Source organism: Paramormyrops kingsleyae, unplaced genomic scaffold (genome assembly GCF_048594095.1).
Source record: "Paramormyrops kingsleyae isolate MSU_618 unplaced genomic scaffold, PKINGS_0.4 ups35, whole genome shotgun sequence".
In the NCBI taxonomy this organism is placed as follows: domain Eukaryota; kingdom Metazoa; phylum Chordata; class Actinopteri; order Osteoglossiformes; family Mormyridae; genus Paramormyrops; species Paramormyrops kingsleyae.
The window spans coordinates 21,552-39,027 of record NW_027325973.1 but is presented as its reverse complement, the minus strand read 5'-3'; the positions used below and the strand labels follow the sequence as shown (position 1 = coordinate 39,027).

The 17,476-nt window shown below is 55.2% G+C and overlaps 12 non-coding genes and 2 pseudogenes across 12 annotated transcripts; all 14 read right to left on the bottom strand.

Moving 5' to 3' along the window:
* Nucleotides 1–1,539: 1,539 nt before the first annotated feature.
* LOC140586131 (U5 spliceosomal RNA) lies at nucleotides 1,540–1,653 on the bottom strand. Its single transcript, XR_011987995.1, has one exon. It is a non-coding gene; the product is annotated as a U5 spliceosomal RNA (small nuclear RNA).
* Nucleotides 1,654–2,066: 413 nt separating this feature from the next.
* LOC140586035 (U2 spliceosomal RNA) lies at nucleotides 2,067–2,293 on the bottom strand (annotated as a pseudogene).
* Nucleotides 2,294–8,315: 6,022 nt separating this feature from the next.
* Nucleotides 8,316–8,429, bottom strand: LOC140586130 (U5 spliceosomal RNA). The gene has a single exon (XR_011987994.1). It is a non-coding gene; the product is annotated as a U5 spliceosomal RNA (small nuclear RNA).
* Nucleotides 8,430–8,833: 404 nt separating this feature from the next.
* Nucleotides 8,834–9,025, bottom strand: LOC140586117 (U2 spliceosomal RNA). Its single transcript, XR_011987981.1, has one exon. It is a non-coding gene; the product is annotated as a U2 spliceosomal RNA (small nuclear RNA).
* Nucleotides 9,026–9,220: 195 nt separating this feature from the next.
* Nucleotides 9,221–9,334, bottom strand: LOC140586128 (U5 spliceosomal RNA). The gene has a single exon (XR_011987992.1). It is a non-coding gene; the product is annotated as a U5 spliceosomal RNA (small nuclear RNA).
* A 435-nt stretch (nucleotides 9,335–9,769) lies between these two features.
* LOC140586106 (U2 spliceosomal RNA) lies at nucleotides 9,770–9,961 on the bottom strand. Its single transcript, XR_011987970.1, has one exon. It is a non-coding gene; the product is annotated as a U2 spliceosomal RNA (small nuclear RNA).
* Nucleotides 9,962–10,156: 195 nt separating this feature from the next.
* On the bottom strand, nucleotides 10,157–10,270 carry LOC140586127 (U5 spliceosomal RNA). Its single transcript, XR_011987991.1, has one exon. It is a non-coding gene; the product is annotated as a U5 spliceosomal RNA (small nuclear RNA).
* Nucleotides 10,271–10,717: 447 nt separating this feature from the next.
* On the bottom strand, nucleotides 10,718–10,909 carry LOC140586095 (U2 spliceosomal RNA). The gene has a single exon (XR_011987969.1). It is a non-coding gene; the product is annotated as a U2 spliceosomal RNA (small nuclear RNA).
* Nucleotides 10,910–11,104: 195 nt separating this feature from the next.
* On the bottom strand, nucleotides 11,105–11,218 carry LOC140585800 (U5 spliceosomal RNA). Its single transcript, XR_011987738.1, has one exon. It is a non-coding gene; the product is annotated as a U5 spliceosomal RNA (small nuclear RNA).
* Nucleotides 11,219–11,646: 428 nt separating this feature from the next.
* Nucleotides 11,647–11,838, bottom strand: LOC140586084 (U2 spliceosomal RNA). The gene has a single exon (XR_011987965.1). It is a non-coding gene; the product is annotated as a U2 spliceosomal RNA (small nuclear RNA).
* Nucleotides 11,839–12,033: 195 nt separating this feature from the next.
* LOC140586126 (U5 spliceosomal RNA) lies at nucleotides 12,034–12,147 on the bottom strand. The gene has a single exon (XR_011987990.1). It is a non-coding gene; the product is annotated as a U5 spliceosomal RNA (small nuclear RNA).
* Nucleotides 12,148–12,559: 412 nt separating this feature from the next.
* LOC140586048 (U2 spliceosomal RNA) lies at nucleotides 12,560–12,793 on the bottom strand (annotated as a pseudogene).
* Nucleotides 12,794–14,764: 1,971 nt separating this feature from the next.
* On the bottom strand, nucleotides 14,765–14,878 carry LOC140586125 (U5 spliceosomal RNA). The gene has a single exon (XR_011987989.1). It is a non-coding gene; the product is annotated as a U5 spliceosomal RNA (small nuclear RNA).
* Nucleotides 14,879–15,294: 416 nt separating this feature from the next.
* LOC140586041 (U2 spliceosomal RNA) lies at nucleotides 15,295–15,484 on the bottom strand. Its single transcript, XR_011987953.1, has one exon. It is a non-coding gene; the product is annotated as a U2 spliceosomal RNA (small nuclear RNA).
* Nucleotides 15,485–17,476: the final 1,992 nt, after the last annotated feature.

Sequence of the window (17,476 nt, the reverse complement as noted above, 5' to 3'; positions counted from 1 at the left end):
AAAGCAGTGTCCTCGTTCCTCCGGGCCTTCTTCCTCCTCCTGCATTGGACAAACCTGGAGGGAGAGGTTGCGCGCTTTTCAGCCACGGCCACTTGACCCTTACCAGGGGACTCCACCGAAGCGCTGGAAGCCGTGGACTCCCCATCGGCACCGGCGAAGGGCTGTTCCTCGCTGTTCTCAGCTCCCCTCTCGGCTCCCCCGTGCATCTCAGCGCAGCCCGGCAGTGCCTGCTGTCGGGCCCCGTCCACAGCCGAACCCCGAGCAACGGCGTCGGCCCAGGACGGTTTGCGCTGAGGGCAGCTCCGGGCCAGATGGTCCTCACCTCTGCACAGGTTACACCGGAGGGGGCCCTTGCAGTCCTTCGCCAGGTGACCGACGTCCAGGCATCTCCAGCACTTCATGGTGGTACAGGAGTCCGCGGTGTGGCCCAGGCCGTGGCACAAGCGGCAGGAGGAGGGTTGCCCGGAGTAAAAAAGGTAGCCCTTGCAACGACCTATAATAAAATAAGCAGGTGGGTGGCTATACCCGTCAGGGGAGCTAGCGTCGGGGCGCAGGCACACCCGGAACTGCCTGCGCCCAGTCCAGACACCCAGCTGGTCTCTCACGTCCCTGTGCCCAGGGACCACGTCGACAAACCTGCCCAGGAAGGCAGCCACCGCTTCAGCTGGAACGAAGGGGTCCAAGACGTGGACGGTGATCACTCTCCGGTCCAGCTTCCACAGTGGCTCCACGTCATAGAACATCCGGCGAAGCTCTTCCTCCAAGCGGCTGCATGCAGCCAACATCCTCTTGTAGCCCTCTTCCGTAGTGCAAGTCACATAGAAGAAGGCCGAAGACTGGTTGCGCTGCACACAGATGATGTCTTCCATGGTGAGTCCCAGGAGGCCGAAGAGCACCTCCCGGATGAAGCACAGTCTCTCCGGGAAACTCTCCGGTTCCTCCTGGTGAGTCCACTTGAAGGCTGCTGTATGCCGGATGACTACGACGGTCCTGTGTGGGCTCCCGGACATCCTGGCGATGGTGGGCAAGAGAGTCCTCGGGAGCCGGGCAGGGAGTCGACGTGTCCTAGCTGGGTGCCTAAACTAATAAAAGCTGGAAATAAAACCCCAAGCTCACCCTGCGGGAACGGCGGTCAAGCCACCCGAACCTGCACGTTAGGCTTGCAAGGGCTACCCAAAATAAAAAAAAGCGCTAAAAGGAGACAACAGCTAGCCCCGTGGCAGCGGCGGTCAAGCCACCTGCTGGTCACGCTTTAGGTTCGCTGTTGCCTCCACTAAAAAACCTGGCAATAAAAATCCCTCCAAAAAGCAGCACTTGATCTTAGCCAAAAGGCCGAGAAGCGATACCCACAAATTGCGCCCCGCCGGGCGCCGGCATGCGGGATGCCGACGGAGCTGGCGCGGCTCAGCCCTCACCAGCCCCTCTGGCAGGTGTCGCCCGGCGAGTCCACGCGTGATCCAGGGAGACCACAGCCGCGCCACCGGGCACCTAACGCCAGCCGCTAAGCCGGGCCCAGTCTTCCTTTGACAGCAGCAGTGCAGCTCTGCTTGGGCAGAGCCTCCAAAAATACCATGAACTCATCGCTATCCCTCTCCACGGAAATCTTTAGTAAAAGGCGAAAGATTTATACGGGATGAAGAGAGACCCGAGTCGATATGGGGCCGCCGCCAAGCCCGTCGCCGTTAGCCGGGCCTGCGTGACGCCCCCGCTCGGAGTAGAATGCCCAGGGGCGTCGCAGCCGCCGTCCTCGGGGCCCCGACTCCTCCCTGTCCTCCTGTCCTCTCAAAAGACAGCAATCATTTTAACAAACATGAGGGGAAATTCAAAAGGCAAAGATGACATCATGCCTTACCTCAGCGCAGCTGTCCACCGCACAAACAGTGTGTCACCTTCCTTTAAAAAAAAAAAAAAAAAAAAAAAGAAAAACGGCGGGAAACGGGGGCCACGCACAGACAGGGCCCCCCCCCTCACAGCACTCAGTCTATTAGTCACTCACTCACTCACTCAGTCAGTCAGTCAGTCAGTCAGTCAGTCAGTCAGTTCTGCCTTTCGACAACAGGGGGCAGTAGAGGTGCACCATTCCCGGAAGCACTGCAATACCGGGTCGATGCGTGGAGCGGACGGGGCAAGCCCCACTTCCGGCTCCCTGTTCCAAAAATCCGTTTAATATGTGGTCCCCTCCATGGGGGACGTATCAGATATTAAACTGATAAGAACAGATTTTTTTTTTTTTTTTTTTTTTTTATTTCAATACTTTATTTAACAGTTCTGCACACACATTAACACAAGCAATTTAAGACATTGAATAAAAACCACACTTTTAAAACATGGCATTGTCAACACGGAATATTAAAACAACCTCTTCCTGCAAAAACAGTACTCATCATAAAGCAACATAACAACAATGTAAAAGGTTGAAATTTTCCAAGTTATACACATCAATGCCTGTACAACCAAACGTTAATAATATATATTAAAATAGAATTAAACAAGCAAAATATGCAGAACTATATATAAACAATACAATCAACAATTAAAATTCCAAACAAATAACCTTTAATTACATTGATATGGCCATTTATACAAATAAAATGTCACCTCAAATGCAAGTCATTAAAAAGTTAAAACCTTAAAAGAGGAACAGACCCGCAGACCTCAAACTTCAAACACAAGGGTCGGGTTAAAACAGGGTTATATACCATCCTCACACACATAAAATCTGTGACTTCGGGCATAAAATACGGTTAATCACAAACACAAAGCACATCAAACAAGTTAAAATGTTAATAAATAATGTTAATATTAATAAACACGTGCTAAAAGTGATCAACCAGTAGTGCACAATAAGTTCTGTACATGCAATTATTTAAAAAAAATAAATAAATAAATAAATATTTGAAATACAACACACGCACAAAAACCAAGCACACTTACCTAAAACCCAAAGTACCTTCTGTGTGCTCCAGAAAGGTGCGTCATGTCCACCCTGTAGAATGGAGCGTCACCACCTAAACAACACGGGGCTAAAGCCAAAAGAGGCCCTTCCACCTCTCCTTGGCCTCGTGATAGCCCCGCTGGATGACGTCAGTCTCCATCCTGAAACCCAAGTCGGCCCGAATTTTACGGAATACCCCTTGTGCCTCCAGATGAACCCCTCTGCGGATGAGCGCGGTCCTGGCATTCCACAGCTCTCGCTTGGTAATGCTGACCAGCAGCCACATCCAGGGGCCGAAGGGGTTATGGAGGTTGGGGTCCCGCCCCTTCAACACCTTGTCGTAGGTCAGACCGGGCTGCGGGTCCACACGTCCACACAGGCCCGCTACCAACCCCCAAACTCTCTGTGCATGCCCACAGTCCCAAAACACGTGCCTGATGGTCTCATCCTCGCTGCACTCGGGCCTGGGGCAGCGGGGGTGTCTGGTCAGCTTATGCCTATGTAAGACGTCCCTGACTGGCAGCTTACCATGAAGGCACTGCCAGTTCAGGTCCTGCAGCCTGTGATCCAAACCCTTAGGCTGGATTCTCGCCCATGTGCCTTCCTCCAGGCCCAGCATGGCCCGAGTATCCCTATGACCAAGCAAAGCACTGTAAAGCGCTCTATGCTTGGTCAAGGCCTCTGTCTTGACACCTGCCGGAAAAGACTTACTCCACTTAACAGCGTGGCTGTAGTGGGCCGGCAGGGTCTCAGCCTTGGGGCCGAGGTTGGTCCACGACGCCACCAGACGTCTCATGGGGAGAGCCAGCCACAGACGCACAAAGTGCTGATGGGGGTGCTCGAGGGGAGCTGCCAGGCGCGCGCAGAGCTGCGAGAAGAACAGGCAGTCAAGCTTGAGAGGAAAGTCAATAACATCCCTCCCCCCACTGTCCTTTCCGAGATACATCACTTCCCTACGCACGTACTCGTACCTGCCCCCCCAGACGAGGTTGAAAACGTCCTTCGTCAGGCCTCTGCGCATGAAGCGGGGCAAAGGGTACACATGTGCAAGGTAGAGCAGGGTGGGAAGAATATCCACTTTTAAGGCTAAAACCTTACCTTGGAAGGACAGGGACCTGGACTTCCACAGTCCGATCTTCCGCCTGGCGATCGCCAACCGCTCCTCCCAGTTCAAACGGGCGGCACCATCCGAAAGGAAGTTGACCCCCAACACTTTGAGAGGTCCGTCACAGAGGGTGAGACCCCCTGCGACGTCCTCCCTCGCCTTCCAGCTGCCGAAATACTTGGCCACCGACTTACTGAGGTTGAGCGTCGCGCCGGAGGCCCTACCGAACGCATGAACAAGGCTCATGGCATGACCGAGAGACTGATCAGAGCAGACGAAAAGGGTGGTGTCGTCCGCGTACTGGGTCAGCCTAACAGATTTCCCCCGGCTTCCTGGGATAAGAAGGCCATCGACCCCGGGGTGGGCGCGGATGGCGCACGCCAGTGGCTCTATATAGAGCGCGTAGAGGAGGGGGGAGAGGGGACATCCCTGCCTCACTCCACTCAGCTGGGGCACCAAGTCACTCAGGAAGCCATTGATAACAACATGGCTTCCAACTTCGTTATACAAAGTGTGTAACCACCCCAGATAATTGGGTCCAAAGCCAAACTTACCCAATACTTGAAACAGGAAGCGGTGATCTACCCGGTCAAAGGCTTTCTCCTGGTCCAAGCTGACCAGCAGGAGAGGGAGGTTCCTGTCCTCCACCCAGGCGATGGCGTCGCGGATGAGATGGAGATTCCACGTCGCCGATCGACCCGGTACTCCACACGTCTGATCGCTGTGAACCAGATGAGCCATGGCCTTCTTCAGGCGTTCTGTAAGGGTCTTTGCAATGAGCTTTGTGTCTACACAAAGCATGGTCAGGGGCCTCCAGTTGCCAAGGTCGGCACGATCGCCCTTCTTGTGCAACAAAGAAAGAACCCCTGACCTCATGCTCCTAGTGAGCAAACCCCGGCGCTGAACGTCCTCTACAACCTGCAGTAATTCCGGCCCGAGGACATCCCAAAAGGTGGAATAAAATTCCACCGGGAGCCCATCAAGGCCCGGTACCTTGCGGCGGTTCATCTTGCCAAGCACTGCGGTCAGCTCGGCCAAGGTGATGGGGGCTTCTAAGCCGTCACGAATGTCACTGGGAAGGCAAGGTAAAATGTTGTCTAGGAACCGCTCCCCTACAACCGGGTCCGTATCCCTAACCTTAAAAAGATCACAATAAAACCATTTGGCAACCTCCAGCATGTCTGATGTTGTAGTTACCTTGTTGCTATTTGAGGCACGGAGAGAGACAAAGCTCTTCTCCTCCCGGGCTTCCCTGGCTCTCTGGAAAAAAAAGGCGTTGCACTTTTCATTGTTTTCCAACAGGCACATTTTGTCGCGGAGCATTAGGGCCGAGGCAGCCTGTTCATGCAGGCGCCTCAGCTCACCCTTTATGCCAAGCAGTCGCTCGTGATCGATGGCGCCCCCGTTGTTGTGAGCGGCGTATTCATCCCGCAACCTTCTCTCCAGCTGCAGAATGGAGAATTTCTTCTCCATCCTGCGCTGCTTGCTGTACTGCATGGAGAAGGTTCGGATCCTATCCTTCACACTCTCCCACCATTCAGCCACGGAGGGGAAGGTAGGCTTGTCCTTCTGCCACTCGGAGAAGTGATCTAAAAAAAGGTGTCTAAAATCGCTCTCCTCCAGGATCTGCAGGTTCATTTTCCAATAGCCACCCCCATATTCAGGGGCGTCTATGGAAACAGTGGCCTCCACTGCCAAGTGGTCAGTGGGCCACTGTGGGGAGAGGGACACCTTTTTAAAAACAACGGGGGGTGAGGCTAAAATATAGTCGATGCGACTGCTGGCTCCGCGACTATTGTGCCAGGTGAAGCCCGGCATGCTGGGGTTGCATATCTTAAAACCATCAACAAGTTTAAAGGAACGAATAAAATGGCGAAAGTGCCCAGAGCTGACATCCTGTCTACCCTCCAACGAGATGTTAAAGTCCCCTCCTAAAATCAAGTGTCGATCTGTGACACAGAACGGGGACAACTCTTCAAAGAGAGTTATACGGGACGAGGCCTCCACTGGAGCGTAGACACATATGGCCCGGAGGCGCTGTCCCCTCCATGTGGCGTCCACCCCCAAAACCCTACCTTGAAGAACGGTAAACGATCTTACTTCTTCAAAGGCGCGGTCGCCAAAAAGGATCCCGACGCCTGAGGAGTGGACACCACCTACGCTCCAGTAGGATCTACCCCTCTTCCATTGTCGTGAAAAGAGAGCCTCGTCCCGCTGGTCCCGGAGGTGGACTTCCTGCAGAAAACAAATGCTGAAGGGAGAAGATGCCAGCTGATTAAAAACAGATGTGCGCTTTAAAACGTTCCTCAAACCCCTGACATTCAAGGTGACAATATTAAAATTGGCCATGAAATGTTAAAAAGGTAAAATACAATTACAAACAACACACTAAAATAATAAAAGCCAGCCATTAAAAACAATACCGCATTACTGCCCCCCCTCCTCAGTCAAACCCAAAAGGCCCCCCAGTTCCAGCCCCCCCAGGTACTCCTGTTCATTTGCTTTGTCCTGCACACTGCTGTACTCCTGGGGGGGCGCAGGGGACTGTCCCAAGTCCCACACCAGATGGGGGGCCCCCAATGTCGGGGAGGGGGGACTCTCTCGGCCTTGGTCCCCGGCCGCCACTGCTGGCAAGGTGGCAGCCGGAGGGCTGGATGCGTCGGGTTGTGCCTCCCTTCTGCTCTTCTTCCTCCTCCGGGGGGATGCGCCGCTCTTTCTCCTCCTGCTGCTGACACCTGGAGCCAGGACTGGAGACCCCTCCTGCATTGCAGTCGCTGTCGCTGGGGCCTCCTCCACCTCGGCCAGGGCATCTCCTCCTGCCCCCGCCGCCGACTGTTCCTGCCCGGACGTGGGGGCTTGCGCTCCCCCACCACTCTCCTTGCCGACAGCTCTGCTGCCTAACAGAGCGTCGGCGTATGACGTTTTCCGTTGGGGGCAGGAACGAGCCAGATGGTCCTCACCGTTGCAGTGGATGCAGCGACGGGGGCCCTTGCAGTCCCTGGCCATGTGCCCCGGCTCCAGGCAGTTGCGGCAGCGCAGGTTGGCGCATCCCTCCAGAGTATGTCCAAAGGTGTGACACTGTCGGCAGAAGGGAGGCTGTCCGGAATAAAACAAGTAAGCCTTATTGCCCTGTAGATTAAAATAGGCTGGGGGATGACTAAAACCGCCCGCCCCATTAGCGTCCGGGCGCAGGCGGGCCTGGAACTGGCGTCGACCAGTCCAGATCCCCAGCTCATCCCGGATGTCCTTGTGGCCAGGCAGGAGGTCCACATACTTGTTCAAGAACTGGCGGACGGCTTCGCCGGACACATGCGGGTTAAAACAATGTACCGTAATTACCCGCTTGTCGGGCCACCACAGCGGCTCAACGGTGTATCGTCCCAGGAGAGGGTGCTGGGCCCTCTCCTTGCTCCGCTCCAGGACCTTGGTGTAGCTCTCGTCGGTGGACAGGGTGACCTCGAAGAACTGGAAAGGTCCATTCCGCTGCACACACAGGATGTCCTCCATGCGCAGGCCCAGCTCCCCGAAGGCCACCTCCCGGATGAAGGCCAGGCGGTCGGGGAAGGTGCCTACCTCCCCTTCGGCCCTCCAGCAGAACCGGGCGGTATTACGCAGGCCACCGCCTGCTACCAGCCACGGCCCGCTGAAGGGCTTCCTCGCAGCTCCGCCGGCCGTCGACATCCGGGATGGTCCACCGACGTCGTTCCTGGAGCAGAGTCCTCCTGCCGCCGTGGTCCCGACGTCCGCCGTGGTCCGGCCGCCGTCCGCCAATCCGGGATGAGCCGAGGAATGCTAAACTATAAAAGCAACTAAAAAATAAAAACACCAGTTCACCCGGCAGGGCGGCGGACAGGCCACCAGCCACTGCGGGATCCCCAGCCTAATAAAAACGAAAATAAAAGCAGGGATAAAAGGCTAAAAGGAAGGCACGGGTCGCCCCGTGGCAGCGGCGGTCAAGCCACCTACTGGTCACGCATTAGGTTTGCCGTGCCTTCCTCTAAAAAACCCGACGCAGTCCGTTAAAAGCGATAAAAAGAGCGTAAAATCCACTTGATCTTAGCCAAAAGGCCGAGAAGCGATACCCACAAATTGCGCCCCGCCGGGCGCCGGCATGCGGGATGCCGACGGAGCTGGCGCGGCTCAGCCCTCACCAGCCCCTCTGGCAGGTGTCGCCCGGCGAGTCCACGCGTGATCCAGGGAGACCACAGCCGCGCCACCGGGCACCTAACGCCAGCCGCTAAGCCGGGCCCAGTCTTCCTTTGACAGCAGCAGTGCAGCTCTGCTTGGGCAGAGCCTCCAAAAATACCATGAACTCATCGCTATCCCTCTCCACGGAAATCTTTAGTAAAAGGCGAAAGATTTATACGGGATGAAGAGAGACCCGAGTCGATATGGGGCCGCCGCCAAGCCCGTCGCCGTTAGCCGGGCCTGCGTGACGCCCCCGCTCGGAGTAGAATGCCCAGGGGCGTCGCAGCCGCCGTCCTCGGGGCCCCGACTCCTCCCTGTCCTCCTGTCCTCTCAAAAGACAGCAATCATTTTAACAAACATGAGGGGAAATTCAAAAGGCAAAGATGACATCATGCCTTACCTCAGCGCAGCTGTCCACCGCACAAACAGTGTGTCACCTTCCTTTAAAAAAAAAAAAAAAAAAGAAAAACGGCGGGAAACGGGGGCCACGCACAGACAGGGCCCCCCCCCTCACAGCACTCAGTCTATTAGTCACTCACTCACTCAGTCAGTCAGTCAGTCAGTCAGTCAGTCAGTCAGTTCTGCCTTTCGACAACAGGGGGCAGTAGAGGTGCACCATTCCCGGAAGCACTGCAATACCGGGTCGATGCGTGGAGCGGACGGGGCAAGCCCCACTTCCGGCTCCCTGTTCCAAAAATCCGTTTAATATGTGGTCCCCTCCATGGGGGACGTATCAGATATTAAACTGATAAGAACAGATACTACACTTGATCTTAGCCAAAAGGCCGAGAAGCGATACCCACAAATTGCGCCCCGCCGGGCGCCAGCATGCGGGATGCCGACGGAGCTGGCGCGGCTCAGCCCTCACCAGCCCCTCTGGCAGGTGTCGCCCGGCGAGTCCACGCGTGATCCAGGGAGACCACAGCCGCGCCACCGGGCACCTAACGCCAGCCGCTAAGCCGGGCCCAGTCTTCCTTTGACAGCAGCAGTGCAGCTCTGCTTGGGCAGAGCCTCCAAAAATACCATGAACTCATCGCTATCCCTCTCCACGGAAATCTTTAGTAAAAGGCGAAAGATTTATACGGGATGAAGAGAGACCCGAGTCGATATGGGGCCGCCGCCAAGCCCGTCGCCGTTAGCCGGGCCTGCGTGACGCCCCCGCTCGGAGTAGAATGCCCAGGGGCGTCGCAGCCGCCGTCCTCGGGGCCCCGACTCCTCCCTGTCCTCCTGTCCTCTCAAAAGACAGCAATCATTTTAACAAACATGAGGGGAAATTCAAAAGGCAAAGATGACATCATGCCTTACCTCAGCGCAGCTGTCCACCGCACAAACAGTGTGTCACCTTCCTTTAAAAAAAAAAAAAAAAAAAAAAAAAGAAAAACGGCGGGAAACGGGGGCCACGCACAGACAGGGCCCCCCCCCTCACAGCACTCAGTCTATTAGTCACTCACTCACTCACTCACTCAGTCAGTCAGTCAGTCAGTCAGTCAGTCAGTCAGTCAGTCAGTCAGTCAGTTCTGCCTTTCGACAACAGGGGGCAGTAGAGGTGCACCATTCCCGGAAGCACTGCAATACCGGGTCGATGCGTGGAGCGGACGGGGCAAGCCCCACTTCCGGCTCCCTGTTCCAAAAATCCGTTTAATATGTGGTCCCCTCCATGGGGGACGTATCAGATATTAAACTGATAAGAACAGATACTACACTTGATCTTAGCCAAAAGGCCGAGAAGCGATACCCACAAATTGCGCCCCGCCGGGCGCCAGCATGCGGGATGCCGACGGAGCTGGCGCGGCTCAGCCCTCACCAGCCCCTCTGGCAGGTGTCGCCCGGCGAGTCCACGCGTGATCCAGGGAGACCACAGCCGCGCCACCGGGCACCTAACGCCAGCCGCTAAGCCGGGCCCAGTCTTCCTTTGACAGCAGCAGTGCAGCTCTGCTTGGGCAGAGCCTCCAAAAATACCATGAACTCATCGCTATCCCTCTCCACGGAAATCTTTAGTAAAAGGCGAAAGATTTATACGGGATGAAGAGAGACCCGAGTCGATATGGGGCCGCCGCCAAGCCCGTCGCCGTTAGCCGGGCCTGCGTGACGCCCCCGCTCGGAGTAGAATGCCCAGGGGCGTCGCAGCCGCCGTCCTCGGGGCCCCGACTCCTCCCTGTCCTCCTGTCCTCTCAAAAGACAGCAATCATTTTAACAAACATGAGGGGAAATTCAAAAGGCAAAGATGACATCATGCCTTACCTCAGCGCAGCTGTCCACCGCACAAACAGTGTGTCACCTTCCTTTAAAAAAAAAAAAAAAAAAAAAAAAAGAAAAACGGCGGGAAACGGGGGCCACGCACAGACAGGGCCCCCCCCCTCACAGCACTCAGTCTATTAGTCACTCACTCAGTCTATTAGTCAGTCAGTCAGTCAGTCAGTCAGTCAGTCAGTCAGTCAGTCAGTCAGTCAGTCAGTCAGTCAGTCCTGCCTTTCGACAACAGGGGGCAGTAGAGGTGCACCATTCCCGGAAGCACTGCAATACCGGGTCGATGCGTGGAGCGGACGGGGCAAGCCCCACTTCCGGCTCCCTGTTCCAAAAATCCGTTTAATATGTGGTCCCCTCCATGGGGGACGTATCAGATATTAAACTGATAAGAACAGATACTACACTTGATCTTAGCCAAAAGGCCGAGAAGCGATACCCACAAATTGCGCCCCGCCGGGCGCCGGCATGCGGGATGCCGACGGAGCTGGCGCGGCTCAGCCCTCACCAGCCCCTCTGGCAGGTGTCGCCCGGCGAGTCCACGCGTGATCCAGGGAGACCACAGCCGCGCCACCGGGCACCTAACGCCAGCCGCTAAGCCGGGCCCAGTCTTCCTTTGACAGCAGCAGTGCAGCTCTGCTTGGGCAGAGCCTCCAAAAATACCATGAACTCATCGCTATCCCTCTCCACGGAAATCTTTAGTAAAAGGCAAAAGATTTATACGGGATGAAGAGAGACCCGAGTCGATATGGGGCCGCCGCCAAGCCCGTCGCCGTTAGCCGGGCCTGCGTGACGCCCCCGCTCGGAGTAGAATGCCCAGGGGCGTCGCAGCCGCCGTCCTCGGGGCCCCGACTCCTCCCTGTCCTCCTGTCCTCTCAAAAGACAGCAATCATTTTAACAAACATGAGGGGAAATTCAAAAGGCAAAGATGACATCATGCCTTACCTCAGCGCAGCTGTCCACCGCACAAACAGTGTGTCACCTTCCTTTAAAAAAAAAAAAAAAAAAGAAAAACGGCGGGAAACGGGGGCCACGCACAGACAGGGCCCCCCCCCTCACAGCACTCAGTCTATTAGTCACTCACTCACTCACTCACTCAGTCAGTCAGTCAGTCAGTCAGTCAGTCAGTCAGTCAGTCAGTCAGTCAGTTCTGCCTTTCGACAACAGGGGGCAGTAGAGGTGCACCATTCCCGGAAGCACTGCAATACCGGGTCGATGCGTGGAGCGGACGGGGCAAGCCCCACTTCCGGCTCCCTGTTCCAAAAATCCGTTTAATATGTGGTCCCCTCCATGGGGGACGTATCAGATATTAAACTGATAAGAACAGATACTACACTTGATCTTAGCCAAAAGGCCGAGAAGCGATACCCACAAATTGCGCCCCGCCGGGCGCCAGCATGCGGGATGCCGACGGAGCTGGCGCGGCTCAGCCCTCACCAGCCCCTCTGGCAGGTGTCGCCCGGCGAGTCCACGCGTGATCCAGGGAGACCACAGCCGCGCCACCGGGCACCTAACGCCAGCCGCTAAGCCGGGCCCAGTCTTCCTTTGACAGCAGCAGTGCAGCTCTGCTTGGGCAGAGCCTCCAAAAATACCATGAACTCATCGCTATCCCTCTCCACGGAAATCTTTAGTAAAAGGCGAAAGATTTATACGGGATGAAGAGAGACCCGAGTCGATATGGGGCCGCCGCCAAGCCCGTCGCCGTTAGCCGGGCCTGCGTGACGCCCCCGCTCGGAGTAGAATGCCCAGGGGCGTCGCAGCCGCCGTCCTCGGGGCCCCGACTCCTCCCTGTCCTCCTGTCCTCTCAAAAGACAGCAATCATTTTAACAAACATGAGGGGAAATTCAAAAGGCAAAGATGACATCATGCCTTACCTCAGCGCAGCTGTCCACCGCACAAACAGTGTGTCACCTTCCTTTAAAAAAAAAAAAAAAAAAAAAAGAAAAACGGCGGGAAACGGGGGCCACGCACAGACAGGGCCCCCCCCCTCACAGCACTCAGTCTATTAGTCACTCACTCACTCACTCAGTCAGTCAGTCAGTCAGTCAGTCAGTCAGTCAGTTCTGCCTTTCGACAACAGGGGGCAGTAGAGGTGCACCATTCCCGGAAGCACTGCAATACCGGGTCGATGCGTGGAGCGGACGGGGCAAGCCCCACTTCCGGCTCCCTGTTCCAAAAATCCGTTTAATATGTGGTCCCCTCCATGGGGGACGTATCAGATATTAAACTGATAAGAACAGATTTTTTTTTTTTTTTTTTTTTTTTTATTCATCTTTAATCAACATTTCTGCATACAATCTAAAACCAACACATAAAACTATAAAGACATTTATCACACTACCCATAATAAGCTAACTTCAACACTAAAAGAAATACACATATAAATCACACTCCTAACCTATTCAATCATAAAACAACAACATATATAACACATATTATAAAACAATCATATAATACCACATACATAAAACTTCTAAAATACTTCAACCCTACAACACCATTACAACACACGTTAAAACAGTATTAAATACATAAATACAGCAGAAATCCTAAAATGTCTAAAAAGGTAAAACACTATCATCATCAACAACAATATCCCCATTAAAACTAAGGTCCCCCCCCGACTCGGCAGCAACTAAAAAAGAGCGTTCATTAGCAAAGTCCTGCTGCCCTGCATAAAAACGTCTCTCTTGGGGGGAGACCAAAACACTTTGCAGATCAATTAGCTCTAAGGGGAAGATCGCTTCTCGGCCTAAAGCAGTGTCCTCGTTCCTCCGGGCCTTCTTCCTCCTCCTGCATTGGACAAACCTGGAGGGAGAGGTTGCGCGCTTTTCAGCCACGGCCACTTGACCCTTACCAGGGGACTCCACCGAAGCGCTGGAAGCCGTGGACTCCCCATCAGCACCGGCGAAGGGCTGTTCCTCGCTGTTGTCAGCTCCCCTCTCGGCTCCCCCGTGCATCTCAGCGCAGCCCGGCAGTGCCTGCTGTCGGGCCCCGTCCACAGCCGAACCCCGAGCAACGGCGTCGGCCCAGGACGGTTTGCGCTGAGGGCAGCTCCGGGCCAGATGTCCCTCACCTCTGCACAGGTTACACCGGAGGGGGCCCTTGCAGTCCTTCGCCAGGTGACCGACGTCCAGGCATCTCCAGCACTTCATGGTGGTACAGGAGTCCGCGGTGTGGCCCAGGCCGTGGCACAAGCGGCAGGAGGAGGGTTGCCCGGAGTAAAAAAGGTAGCCCTTGCAACGACCTATAATAAAATAAGCAGGTGGGTGGCTATACCCGTCAGGGGAGCTAGCGTCGGGGCGCAGGCACACCCGGAACTGCCTGCGCCCAGTCCAGACACCCAGCTGGTCTCTCACGTCCCTGTGCCCAGGGACCACGTCGACAAACCTGCCCAGGAAGGCAGCCACCGCTTCAGCTGGAACGAAGGGGTCCAAGACGTGGACGGTGATCACTCTCCGGTCCAGCTTCCACAGTGGCTCCACGTCATAGAACATCCGGCGAAGCTCTTCCTCCAAGCGGCTGCATGCAGCCAACATCCTCTTGTAGCCCTCTTCCGTAGTGCAAGTCACATAGAAGAAGGCCGAAGACTGGTTGCGCTGCACACAGATGATGTCTTCCATGGTGAGTCCCAGGAGGCCGAAGAGCACCTCCCGGATGAAGCTCAGTCTCTCCGGGAAACTCTCCGGTTCCTCCTGGTGAGTCCACTTGAAGGCTGCTGTATGCCGGATGACTACGACGGTCCTGTGTGGGCTCCCGGACATCCTGGCGATGGTGGGCAAGAGAGTCCTCGGGAGCCGGGCAGGGAGTCGACGTGTCCTAGCTGGGTGCCTAAACTAATAAAAGCTGGAAATAAAACCCCAAGCTCACCCTGCGGGAACGGCGGTCAAGCCACCCGAACCTGCACGTTAGGCTTGCAAGGGCTACCCAAAATAAAAAAAGCGCTAAAAGGAGACAACAGCTAGCCCCGTGGCAGCGGCGGTCAAGCCACCTGCTGGTCACGCTTTAGGTTCGCTGTTGCCTCCACTAAAAAACCTGGCAATAAAAATCCCTCCAAAAAGCAGCACTTGATCTTAGCCAAAAGGCCGAGAAGCGATACCCACAAATTGCGCCCCGCCGGGCGCCGGCATGCGGGATGCCGACGGAGCTGGCGCGGCTCAGCCCTCACCAGCCCCTCTGGCAGGTGTCGCCCGGCGAGTCCACGCGTGATCCAGGGAGACCACAGCCGCGCCACCGGGCACCTAACGCCAGCCGCTAAGCCGGGCCCAGTCTTCCTTTGACAGCAGCAGTGCAGCTCTGCTTGGGCAGAGCCTCCAAAAATACCATGAACTCATCGCTATCCCTCTCCACGGAAATCTTTAGTAAAAGGCGAAAGATTTATACGGGATGAAGAGAGACCCGAGTCGATATGGGGCCGCCGCCAAGCCCGTCGCCGTTAGCCGGGCCTGCGTGACGCCCCCGCTCGGAGTAGAATGCCCAGGGGCGTCGCAGCCGCCGTCCTCGGGGCCCCGACTCCTCCCTGTCCTCCTGTCCTCTCAAAAGACAGCAATCATTTTAACAAACATGAGGGGAAATTCAAAAGGCAAAGATGACATCATGCCTTACCTCAGCGCAGCTGTCCACCGCACAAACAGTGTGTCACCTTCCTTTAAAAAAAAAAAAAAAAAAGAAAAACGGCGGGAAACGGGGGCCACGCACAGACAGGGCCCCCCCCCTCACAGCACTCAGTCTATTAGTCACTCACTCACTCAGTCAGTCAGTCAGTCAGTCAGTCAGTCAGTCAGTCAGTCAGTCAGTTCTGCCTTTCGACAACAGGGGGCAGTAGAGGTGCACCATTCCCGGAAGCACTGCAATACCGGGTCGATGCGTGGAGCGGACGGGGCAAGCCCCACTTCCGGCTCCCTGTTCCAAAAATCCGTTTAATATGTGGTCCCCTCCATGGGGGACGTATCAGATATTAAACTGATAAGAACAGATTTTTTTTTTTTTTCTTGTACCAGTCAGAGTTGGATACCCGTCGCTTCATCAACTCGGCCAACCTTCACTCATCATTCCGGCTATTTCAAATTCAATTACAATTTTTATTTCAATCAATAAAATATTACAATTATAATCTCCTTAAAAGGATTTCAAACAAGACATTAACACACCGTTAAAATTCAGCCCATATCAGAGTTTAAAATTTAAATATAAAATACATAAACCACACCAGACATTCAATAAATAAGCAAATATTAATCAAAAACCATTGAGTGTCAGTGGTTATTTTCAAAATCACCCCCAGGCTTAAAATCCCATTGCAAAGGGTTTCCGATCCTTGTGAACTTTATGGTGTGACACTGAAAAAAAACATTAACGCACCACCAAGAAAGGCACAGTATAAGGTGCGTGCGTTCACAACTCACGTGCCACACCGACCTTCCTGGATGGAGCTCGTACTCACCAAGATGTTAGTGGGGCTATGGCCGCAGAAGGCCCTTCCACCTTTCCTTGGCCTCGTGGTAGCCCCACTGGATGATGTCCCGCTCCATCCTGAAATCCAAGTCCGCCACAATCTTTCGATATAATCCCCAGGCCCTCAAATCTGCCCCTTTATGGATGAGTGCCGACCTTGCATTCCAAAGTTCACGTTTGGTCATGCTGATCAGCAGCCACATCCGGGGCGGGAAGGGAGTCTGAGGACCTTGGGGCCACCCCATCATCACCTTATCGTAGGACAACACAAACTGCGGGTCTAGTTTCCTGCACAGGCCTTGCACTGATCTCCAGACCTCCCTGGCATACCCACAGTCCCAAAAGGCGTGCCTGAGGGTCTCCTCCTCTGAGCACTCGGGACGTGGGCAGCCTGAGTGTCTGGTCAGCTTGTGCCTGTACAGTACATCCCTGACCGGCAGCTTACCATGCACACACTGCCAGTTCAGGTCCTGCAGCCGGTTATCCAACCCCTTGGGCTGGATCCTGGTCCAGGTGTCCTTCTCCAGGCCCAGCACAGCACGGGTTCCCCTCTTCACCAGCACAGCCCGATACAGGGCTCGGTGCCTGGTGAGGGTCCCTGGGGGGAGACCTGCCGGAAGAGACTTACTCCACTTAATAGCATGGTGATAGTGGGTCGGCAGCGTCTCCGCCTTGGGCCCGGCGTTGGACCACGACGTCAACAGACGTCTCATGGGCAGGGCCAGCCACAAGTGAACAAAATACTGGTGGGGGTGTTCTAGGGGAGCCACCAGACGTGCACAGATCTGGGAGAAGAACAGGCAGTCAAGCTTGAGAGGGAAGTCAGGAACATCCCTCCCCCCACTGTCCTTTCCAAGGTACATCACTTCCCTCCTCACATACTCATACCTGCCGCCCCAAACAAGGTTAAACACATCCTTAGTTAAGCCTCTCCGCATGAAGCGGGGCATGGGGAACACATGGGCGAGGTAGAGGAGGGTGGGAAGGATATCAACCTTCAAGGCGAGAACCTTACCCAGGAAGGACAGGGACCTGGCCTTCCACATCCCCATCTTCCGCCTGGCGATCGTCAAACGCTCTTCCCAGTTTACCCGGGCAGCACCTTTCGAAAGAAAGTTAACCCCCAACACCTTGAGAGGGCCGCCGCAGAGAGTGAGCCCCCCCGGGACGTCCTCTCTCGCCTTCCAGCTGCCAAAGTACTTGACCACCGACTTGCTCAGGTTAAGTGCAGCCCCGGAGGCCTTCCCGAACGCCTGCACCAAGCCCAGGGCGTGACCGAGCGCATGGTCCGAGCACACAAACAGAGTGGTATCGTCTGCGTACTGGGCCAGCTTTACCGTCAGGCCCCCACTCCCTGGCAGGATCAGGCCGTTGATACCTGGATGGGCACGGATGGCGCTCGCCAACGGCTCTATATATAGAGCGTAGAGGAGGGGGGAGAGAGGGCAACCCTGCCTCACTCCACTTGACTGGGGAACCCAATCACTGAGGGAACCATTAATCGACACATGGCTACCAACCTCAGTATAAAGCGCATGAACCCATCCCAA